Genomic DNA, 11,249 nt, shown 5'->3' on the forward strand with positions numbered 1-11,249 from the left:
ATGTTTTAAGGATTTTATTGGAGCTGCTTTGAGGTACCCCTCATGGTGCTGCATGAGCCGCTCGGCTTGCTCTTTGTCTTTGCTCTTTAGAGACTTGGGAGGGATGGCAGGAGGAAGATCAGCCTCTCTTGGAGAGAAAAGGCTCTTCTGGGCCTAAGACCAGGTGATGGGAGGAGTTGGGGCAATTCAGAGTGAGCAGAACTTGCTGAGGACCAGATAAAAGGGGTTGGCCTGCCTTGGAGTGTGGAGATGGGGGTGCATTGAGTGGAGGAGGAAGAGTGGTACAAAGAGGTGCTTGGAAATCAGAAGGAGCAGATAGGTGGGGCTTCCTGGACACTGACCATGTGTACCACCCGGGGCACAAGGGCAAAGATCAAGCATGGCCAGAGGGTGAGTTTGAGGAAATGGAAGATGTAGAAGAGGCTGACCTGAAGGAGGTAGCCCAGCCAGCACAAAGCAGGCTATCTGGCCACTTCCCAAGTATACCCGCTGTACCTGGGTATAGCAAGGAGAGTGCTGGGCAATGCTCAGACCCAGGGCAGCACCAAGATCATGGCTCAGGGAGGCAAAGGGCCAGCTGTTCACACACACCCACTCTGGCTGCTCACACTACTTGGAAGCTAGATTGAGGGGCCATGAAAGATCCAGGCCCGTGTAAGTTTGGTCCAGTAAATTAGGCTGGTGCCCAGCATGAGGGTCAGTGCAGTCAAACCAAAAAAGCTTAGCTCCCACTCCATAGTCACTTGGCGGGTGTGTGTGTGTGTGTGTGTGTGTGTGTGTGTGTGTGTGTGCGTGTGTGTCGTCAGCCAGACCAAGAAAGCAACAGATACTAAACCAGCCAACACCTGGTGGGAGAAATGTGCTAAGATGAAGACTCAATGTAGACCAACAGCCAGATTAAGGTGCAATAAACCAAGCTAGGGTCCTGTTGGGCTGGCAGGATGCCTATTGCTGGGAACCAATGAGAACCTAAAGCATGGATGGACCTGCAGCCTTTGAAAATTCATTTGAGCCCAAGGGCTGCAGGCCCTTGGGCCTGGTTTTAATTGTTTTTGGTCAAACATTCTTCTAAGTGACATAGCACTGGTCTGTCCATTTGCTGTACAAAGGTAACTCGTGGTTTCTGTGATGTTGAACACTGTGACACTGATGTGTCAAATGTGATAATAGTTACCCATGGTGGACAGTGTTTGGTGGAGCTCCCCAATTAAAACAAGCTTGGAAGCAGGAGTGGCATTCACTCCTGAAATAGCTTGCCTCCAGAAACTCTATGAACGTGGAGAAATGAAGAAAGGTATACAAGTGTTCAGGTCTTTCATTAATACGGTCACTATGAGTCATCTATGACTTGACAGCACTTAACAACAACAACAACAACAACAACAACAACAACAGGCATCATCTGTACCCAGTAATTGCCAAGTCTGAAGGTCAGCTGGGAAGAGATGGCTGTTATTATTGGCTAGGGGTGGTTCCTGTGATCATGCAGTGTCCAGGAGGGCTGCCTGGACCAGTTTCACAAGAAGAGGGGAACTGGTGAACCTTTACTGGAACCTGGCAGTAGCACCCAGATTCATGGACCCGCCAGAAGGGTATATCTCCAAAGAGGAGCTACTTAAGAGCCATTCAGTGATAAGGCTGATTGAGAGCACTGCAATGCCCATGCAGCAAGGGGTGTAGCAGGCCACAGGGAAGTAGAACATGAAGAGACACTTGGGATTGCCCAGAAAGGTGACCCAGAGCCACACGTTCTCCAGCCCCAGCCCCAGAATCTGTTTCTGCAGCACCTCCGCTACTGATTGGCCGAGCCTGGCTGTGCTCTCTAAGGTGGAAACAGAGAAGACCAGGTGAAAGCGAAGGGTCTACATTACAATTTCTTGACTGCTGCTTTCATGAGTGGTGGTGTGGATTCAGGTAAAATGAAATAATTGACAACTTCAATCTTTATCTTGATGTTGCTTATTGTCCCAGTTACGAGGATTTTTGTTTCCTTGAAGTTGACATGTAATCCATACTGAAGTCTTTCATCTTCTTCAGCTTCTTCTTCAGTCCTGCTCCCTGTAAGCATGCAAGGTCGTGTCACCTGCACCCTGGAGGTTGTGTCACCTGCATACTGTAGGTTGTTAATGAGCTTTCCTGATACCACATTATTCAGATAGTCCAGCTTTTAGGACTAATTTTCCAGCATACAGATTGGTGGAAGGCTACAGCATTGATACAGCCTTCCTGATTTAAAACCAGGCTGTCCCATATGAACAACTGCCTCTGAGTCTATGTTCAGTCTCTGCAGGAGAAAGACAGTTTTGGAATTCTCTTAATTCACAATGTTTTCTTTAAAAGCAAAACATGAAGATGGAGCCATTAGAAGATTCAGAAGAGAAATTATCACAGTTTTAGCCTTTGGAGGTATATTGATACAAGCAAACTGACTCAGGAAAAATATTTTTATTCTAATAACTACAAATTATTAACAAATTTAAAAATAGAAATAAATTTCTTCTGAAACACTTCACAAATTTTTATTCGTTGTATTCATTTTTATTGGTGTGCTCTTAAAGAAAACCGATAAATAAATTCAAGCCTCGAGATGCAATACGTAAGGATGCTTTGGGCAGAATTTTAAATGATCCAGGAAGTAGTAAAGGAAGATGGAAAGAGTATCCAGAGTCATTGTACCAAAAGGAACTGGCAGACACAGAAGAATTTCATGAAACAACATATAAGCAAGCGTGTATGGTGATGAAGGAAGAAGTTCAAGCGTCTCTGAAAGAATTGACAACAACCAAGGCCCCAGGAATCGATGGCATACCAATTGATATATTCCAACAAACATACGCTGCCCTAGATGTGCTCACCAAGTTGTGCCAAGAAATCTGGAGGACAGCCAACTGGCCAACTGACTGGAAGTGATGTATATTTGTTCCCATTCCAAAGAAGGGTGATCTGATAGAGTGTGGAAATTATCAAACAATATCATTAATATCACATGCAAGCATGACTCTGTTGAAGAACAACTGGAACAGCATATGAACAGAGAACTTCCAGAAGTGCAGGTTGGATTTAAAAGAGGCTGTGGTACTAGGGATATTGTAGCTAATGTAAGATGGATCTTGGCTGAAAGCAGAGAGTACCAGAGAAATGTCTGTGTTTCACTGAGGACCACAACAAATTGTTGCTGACTCTAAGAAGAATGGGAATCCCAGAACACTTGATTGTGCTATTCAAAACCTATTCTTGGACCAGGAGGCAGACAGAGCAAGGGAACAAAATTGGGAAGGGTATATGCCAGGGATGCATCCTATCTCCATACCTTTTCAATCTATATGCAGGATAGATTATCAGGGACTCTGGGCTCTATGAGGAGAAATGTGACATTGAGATTGGAAGAAGACTGATCCATAATCTGTGTTATGCAGATGACAGAACCCTGCTTACTGAAACTGAGGACGACCTGAAGCACTTGCTGCAGAAGATCAAGGACTGCAGCCTTCAATATGGACTGAAGCTCCATGTCAAGAAAACAGAGATTCTCACCACTGCCTGATTGGCAGCATCGTGATGGATGGTGAAGAGATTGAGATTGTAAACAGCTTTTGTTTGCTTGGCTCCACAATCAACACTCTTGGCACCAGCAGCCAGGAAATTAAAAGACAAATTGCGTTGGGAAACTTTGCTGTCAGAGACCTCTCCAAAGTACTGAAAAGCAACAATATAAGTCTGGAGACTAAGGTACACCTGATACAGTCCATGGTCTTTGAAATCAACTTGTCAGAGAGCTGGACAATGTTTAGGAATGACAGAAGGAGAATTGATGACTTTGATCTGTGGTGTTGGAAAAGAGTACTGAATATACCATGGACTGATAAGAGAACGAACAGGTTCGTCCTGGAGAGAGTGAAGCTGGGCTACTCCTTGGAGGCAAGGATTCTGAAGCTTCATCTGACATTATTTGAGTGTGTTGCAAGGATGGACTGGTCCTTGGAGAGAGATGTCATGCTTGGGAGGCTGGAGGGACAGCACAGGAGAGGAAGACCCTCGGTGAGATGGATCAATTCAGTAACTGGGGTAATGGAGGTGAGTGTGTCAGAGACAATAAGATCGGATTGCTATGAGTTGTAGGCAACTCAATGGCACATAACAACAACATTGATTTGCTCACAAAGTTTGTATACATTGGATTCCTTACTATTCTTCATTCATATTGTGTTTCACATAATCATTCTCATGCATTATGTTTTATAAAATCAGACATCATTGGACCTTCCCCATCATTACCCAATCTTTTCAGGTCCCTGCCGGATCCTTCACATTAGACAGATCCCTCAGTCTAATAACCACAGAGACCTCTCTAAACTGCTGAAGTGCAAAGATGTCAGTCTGGTGACTAAGGTGCGCCTGATACAGGCCATGGTCTTTGAAATCACTTGCTATGCATCAGAGAGCTGGACAATGACTAGGGATGATAGTAGGAGAATTGATGCCTTTGAGCTGTGGTGTTGGAGAAGAGTTTTAAATATACCATGGACTGCTAGGAAAACAAACAGGTTTGTCCTGGAGAGGGTGAAGCTGGGCTGCTCTTTGGAGGCAAGGATTCTGAAGCTTTGTCTGACATACTTTGGACACGTTGCAAGGAGGGACCAGTCCTTGGAGAGGGACATCATGCTTGGGAGGGTGGAGGGACAACACAGGTGGGGAAGACCCTCGATGAAATGGATCGATTCAGTGATTGGTGTGATGGGGGTAGGTGTGTCAGAGATGATGAGATTGGCACAGGATAGGGCAGAGTTTAGGGCTGTTGTCCATAGGGTCACTATGAGTCACAGGCTACTTGACGGCACATAACAACAACAGCAACAACAGTCTGATAACGTCTCCTGATGTAGTGCTCTCCTGCGCCCTCTAGTGATGCCACTGGGCACCAGATAGAGAAGGACAACTGTGCTGAGCATGGTATGGTCCTTGAGGTTCAAGCTCAACGAGTGTCCTCATTCCACTGACCAGCAAGTGTGCCCCTAGCTCCAAGACTGTTGTCCCCTAGGGCCTCCTTCTCTATACCATCCCTGAAACGAAGAATGCCCTTAATGAGAATCTTTATGAAAATAGGCTTGCTGGCCCGGTCTGCTTCATTTTGGAAAGGGCCTAGAGCTGAAAGCCAGTGTGCTGGAATGGAGATGCTGTGGGCAAAGTGCACCCCAAGAAGCTCAAGAGACCTGGGTCCCTCTCTCTCACAAGGCAGCATCTGCCACATGCCAGGTCTACTTGGGACTCTGTACAGCTAAGACCTCGCTGCATTGGTCCACAGCTCTGGAACTCAGCGAGAGCACCGGACTTGCGTAAGGCAAGACTTCAAACTGAACATGCCTGACTGGTCACAGGGCAGTCCCCAACTCAGTCTGGTGGGGATTTAGACCCTGAAACAGGTATGACTTGCTGCAAAGTCAGGGTAGTGATGCTGAAGTCTGAGGCCTGTTGTCCCCCAAATCACCGTCTGCATAAGGCTTCCTGGAGAAAGGGCCACCTCCCTTAAATCACTCAGGTGGAGGGGACGGAGGGTCTTACAAGCAAGGGAAGGATGCTCAGGCACCGTGGTGGGTGGGTTTAAGGAGTAGTGGGGAGTTCCAAGATAAAGGTGGAGGGGGTTAAGAAGTACACCTGGGCTGTGCTTCTCAGAAACCTGCAGAGCTGTCCATGGGGGAGTCTGGATTTGCCTCACTCCGTCTGGCACATGATGCTTGTGTACAGCGACATCTGGTGGTCTGAGGTGGAGGTGGGGAGGGGGTCCTGACCAGGTCCTGATAGGGCAGAACTGGGGACATGGGTGGTGTCTGCAGTCTGAGTGCTAGACAATCCCCAGGAAAGCTTCCCTGGAAAAAGATCACTGGGTCCCTGAGGACAAATGCACAAGAAATTATTTTAGCTTGTTAAGCAAAACTCATCGCTGTAGAGTCAGAAACAACTCATAGCTGATTTTCCAGTGGGTTTGTTTTTTATTATTTTATTTATTTTTAAAAATTGTTTCCTTTATATACACTGTGGGTTTTTTTCCTGACCCTTCCCTACACCCACCAAACTCTGAGACCCAGTGATTTCTCCCTCTTCTTTCCCCTCTCTCCCCCGACTCCTCCCCACCCTCTGGTGACTCCGGTGGGTTTTCAGAGGCTCTAAGTTGAAGGAGATTGCTCCTTTTTCTCCCATGGAGCAGAGCAGTTTGTCTATTTGAATTACCAGAGAGATCTGCTAACATTTGGGTTAGACCATGTTGCTACAGCAAAGTACCAGAGAGGTAGGGTCTCTCCAGTGGTTCGAATCCACCAGCAGCTCAGTGCAAGAAAGATGATCAGTCTCCTCTCATTGTGATCTATAGCCTCAGAAACCAGGTGGAGGGTTGCTGTGCATCAGAACCAACTCGAGGACAGTGAATGAGCAGATCTCTAATAGAAACACAGCTGTTCCTTTCTTATGTATGAAGGCAACAAGCCATCATGGGTGGTATTAGCATAATACCTATATCTCCCAACACTGTTTACGTTCATCACGTGACCACATCACTTGTGTTGCAAAGGAAAAAGCCATGTAGTGTCTTATCAAAGAAAGAACTGGACGTCAATATTCTGATAACTGACATTTCAAACTTTGACACTTAAAAACAGACAGCCTTCCTATACACTTATGTGTATGTTATGTACACACACACACACACACACACACACACACACACACTGCACTCCCATGCATGCACAAACACACACACACGTTGAGAACCCTCCTCTGGACGACTGAGACACCAGGGAGTGACCCAGTATAAGGCTCTGATGGTAATTTGTTATTTGTAAACTTCCAGACACTTTGGTGAGAAAGGACACTGTTGAAATCAGGACTGGTTTCATTGGCACTGTCTTGTGCTAACCGATGCCAGGGCTCTCCCAGGGGTGAGGCATGCAGGGCATCACCTGTGGTGTCTGTCTGTCCTAGGGGGCATGAATATGAGTTTATGAACCTGGTGGGATGGGTCTACAATGGAGGGTTCTGAACACTTGTAGCTCTGGCAGATGCCTGATCCTGTGTTAAGACTGGTCATTTTGACTCTTAAAGGATGCTTGGCTGGCCTCAATCAGGGAGGGCTCTGGGTATTCCAGGGGCCAGGAGTCTTCACTGCCTCCTCTAAGGGAGCCTATAACACACCCTCTTGCAGAGTCTGCTTCAAAGTCACCCTCCTTTCTTTAACCAGTCTCATTTTACAGGTGTAGAAACTGTGGCCCAGAGAGTTTACAGTTTTGCCTAGGGCTATCCAGAATCCTTGAGGTCTGAGGATGGGAGTGGGGCAAACAGACACCCACTTTCTCGCTTCAGTACTCTTGCCTGCTATGCTGGAGGTGGGTGGGGTTTTTTGTTTGTCTGTTTTGTTTTTTTTAAATTTGTGGAACTCTCCAGGTTTATGTCAGGCCTGAGTGCTGGGCTGGGAGGTGGTGGCCTCCAGTAGGTGAGTGGAATGTGTCCCAGGCTGGTCTGGTCTGAGTTGTGGTGTTGGAGAAGAGTACTGAATATCCCACGGGCTGCCAAGAGAACCAAGAAGTATGTTTTGGAGAAAGTGCAAATAGGGTGCTTCTTGGAGGCAAGATGGTGAAACTTAGTCTCACATACTTTGGGAGTGTGATTAGGAGGAGCTACTTCTTGGAAAAAGATGTCATGCTTGGAAAGGTGGACGATCAGCAAGAGAGAAGACCTTCATCCTTCAAAGATGGGCAGCCACAGTGATTGCAGCAATGGGCCCGAGTTTCTCAGAGATGAGGACGGCATAGGAGAGGTCAGGGTTCAGATCCACTGTTCACAGGAGTTAGAGTTGACTAGATAGCATCTAACAACAACACACACACAGAAGCCCTGGGTTCTCTGCATGCTCCTTGGTGGATTGTTTCTTCAACATAAATCCTGAAGACCTGGCCTGGGCTTAGTTTCCACTCACAGCTCTCAGAGCTGGTTCTGCCTGCAGGGGGCCAAGGTTTATTGTCCTTGTCCTTCCAGTCCCAGCCCCGCTGACGCTATCAAAACATGTCAGGAAGGGTGAGGACAGGAAGGAGACCTGTCAGTTGTGTAGAGATTTATGCCTCACTATTCCCATCCAAGCGCTGGCCACCAGGCAACGCCCATCAGCTGACACTAAGCTGCCCTGCAGGGGACAAGCAGGGGACAAGGACCAGTGGCTGACTCAGGTCAGGGTGAGGGTGTCCGGAGGCAGAAGACAGTGGAGATAATAGCCACCTTCGAGATGTGACCCGGGGTGAATACACGTGTCCATCACCACTGTGGTGCAGGGACTTCCAAGAAGCCCACCCATCCGGGGTGAAGTGAGGATCCGTCTGATGGGGCCTAAGCCTTGTTTCCGTCTGGGAGTGTTGTCTAGGACATCTTGTCTCTCCAGCCCTCACTGTCCTCAGCTGACATGGTCTTAGTAGCCACTCCTGGGGGTCTTCCGATAACACGTGTGCCCTAAGCTGCTCTTGTATACTTACTGCACAGACCACACCCGTTTCCTTTAGGGGTCCTGCCAACCCCAACCCTGAGGGCTTTTGCTGGACGGTCTCAGGCACTCTGCTACCTGTCCTCTTGGGCACAGGTGTCTCAGGTGACTTTAGGAGTTTCCCTGGCCACAAACTCAATGCTTGGAATGGACTTAGTGGCAAAAAGGAGAATGAGCCAGAATTCTGTCAGGGGGTTCATAGCAGATGGCATGGCCCCACTGCTTATTTAGACACCTGGAGTGGTTAGAAAGAGGCCTCTCTCTAACCGCTATCTTCAGTTCATGAGTGAGTCCTGTACAACTGACCCTCAGAACATTCCAGAACCTGACCACTTCCTATGCTCTACTTTCTGTTACCCTCCCACATCCAAAACATCAGGGAGTTCTACTGTCTCGACTCACAGAAATTCCAGAACCTGACCAAACCCCTTGGTCCCAGCACTGTCCCTTCCTTCCTGGGTGGTTGTAAGGATGTCCTTTGTGGCCTCCTCCCTTCTTCAAACCTGTGCTGTCCTCACAGCCCTGTCACCTCACAGCTGCCTGAGCAATTCTTGTCCATAACTTACCTGCTCCCACACTGCCCTCGCAGCGCTTCTCTTCACATCCAGAGTAAACTGAACTCCTGGCTGCATTTCTTCCTCCTGTCTACCCCCCTTCTTGCCTCCACTCTCTGCATCACCCACATTCACACCAGCTCCTCACTGTTCTGCCTGCACCTAACACGTTCCCACCTCAGGACCTTGGCACTTGCCTTTTTCTCTGCAAAGAACATTATCCCCAGATATTCACAGGTTCCCCCTCCTCCATGTAGGTCTTTGGTGGATGCCGCCTTCTCAGAGAGTCTCCCCTACCCGCACTGGCCATCACTCCCTGTCTATGGTATTTACCCTTTAATATTTTTCTTCAAACCCCTTTCACTTTCTGGTATTCTTTTTTCCATGCTCAGTTGTTCTGTTACTGAGGCGCCTGGGGTGTGATGGCTGCTTGGAGTGGGAAACCTTAGTTGTGGAGACTTGAGACACCTAGAGGGCCCTCACTTGGCCTCAGTTTACGCCTCTGTACCTGATCTGGGCTCTCAATCCTGGGCCTGTTGGCATGACATGGAAATTCTGAGCCTTTGCTTTGTCCTGGAAGAGAGGTTGTCATGGAAACAGAGGCACCAGGTGCCAGCAGAGGGAGCATCCTACTTCTTTGTTAGATCCAAGCCTGCCTTCTGGGGGTCCTCTCTGCCCATATTCTGGGAAAAATACTTCAGTGAGCTCTGTGATGCTGAGAGGTGGTCATCAAGACTTTGGGGTCTCCATTACTGGCTGTGCTTCCTGCCTCCCAACCCAACACTCTCAACCTACCTGGGCTTCTTTAGTTCGTGTGAGGTGGAAGATGAAAGAGGAGTTAACTGAGGAGGGGTTTGGGGACCAATGGCACTGGCACCCAGGGACATGTCCCCAGCCTACTGTGCTTCTGCAGACTCCCCTTTCTCCCACCCCTCCACCCTGAACCCTGTGTTCCATTTTTACATAGCTCTGTTTTGACAAAAATCAAGACCCTAGAAGTGCTGAACCCACGTCCCTGCCCCCATCTCCTGTGCAGAAGCAGGCAGGACTGGCGGTCTCGGGGTGGGCACAAGTAGAAGAGCCCCTCTGTCACAAGTTTCCCCATTAGGGCCCAGGGGACATAGGAAGGGAACCTGGCAGGCTGCTGATGTCAGCTGAGTGGATGCCTCCTGCCTTCTCAGGACAGAGCTGCGAGCCAGCCACGACCTCCTGGTGTGGCCACTTTTCTGCCAAACTTGACGTGTCTTGAAAAGGTTAAACCTACTGCCTCGGCCATAAGCCAAGAGGACTGAACACCAAGAATCAGGCGGGGAGACTGAGGCTCAGGAGGGGCCGGCCAACCTTCCCACTATCCGGCCACCTCCCCTGACTCACTGATGGGCCAGGCCCTGGCTTCCCCCACCCCGCAATCACCTCTTCCTCTTCCAGGAGCACCCTGCAGTCTGGCCATCGAACTACCTCTTCACCAGCAGGAAAGTCCTGTTGGCGCCCAAGGCTACAGTGGACATTGCCCCTCACTTGCCGCCACTAGAGGGCGCCGCGGCATTGTCGGAGGCAGCAAGGTGCGCGTGAGCCGGAGTCCGCAAGGTGCATCGCCCAGCCCCTTGCGTGGACCACCCCCAGCTTAACACTGCTCAGCGTCCCCATTAGTGCTCCTGTGAGCAGTACCGGCAGCTGAGGGAGCTAGGACCCTCCATATCAAACTGAAAGTCAGCGGACCTCGGACCCCAGCCCTTTTCAGGGAACACAGCAGCCCCCAGATATCAGAGGCTTCAGAGAGTCCGGGGCCACGCCTCAGGGGAGCACCTGTGCAGAGTGCTTTCTCAGCCCCCACCCGAAGGGCTCTGATGACATACCTTGTAGGGAGTTGCACTGCTCTCTCATAGGTGGTGGTGCCTTTCTGGTGGTTCGAATCCCCTAAACCCTGGGAAGCAGCGTCTTTCAATGGACCATGTCTTTCCATGTGATTTACAGTCTCAGAAACCCAATAGAGAGTCAGCTATGAGTCAGAATCACCTGGCTGGCAGTGAATGAGTGACTGCAGTTTTACTGAATGAGGCTACAGAGACCCAGAAGGCTTGGAATTGGCTCAGAGAGTCGATGTCTTGCAGAAATGCAGCAGCATGAATATGTTGGCTGGACTATACTGAGGAAGAGACCTTTGGCACCAAGTTTGG

At 48.9% G+C, this 11,249-nt stretch overlaps 1 pseudogene; it reads right to left on the minus strand.

The window, feature by feature from the left end:
- Positions 1-302: 302 nt before the first annotated feature.
- On the minus strand, positions 303-10,618 carry LOC102844326 (annotated as a pseudogene).
- Between the last annotated feature and the right edge of the window lie 631 nt (positions 10,619-11,249).

Source organism: Elephantulus edwardii, unplaced genomic scaffold (assembly GCF_000299155.1).
Source record: "Elephantulus edwardii isolate Elephantulus edwardi_28Jun2011 unplaced genomic scaffold, EleEdw1.0 scaffold00322, whole genome shotgun sequence".
Classification (NCBI taxonomy): domain Eukaryota; kingdom Metazoa; phylum Chordata; class Mammalia; order Macroscelidea; family Macroscelididae; genus Elephantulus; species Elephantulus edwardii.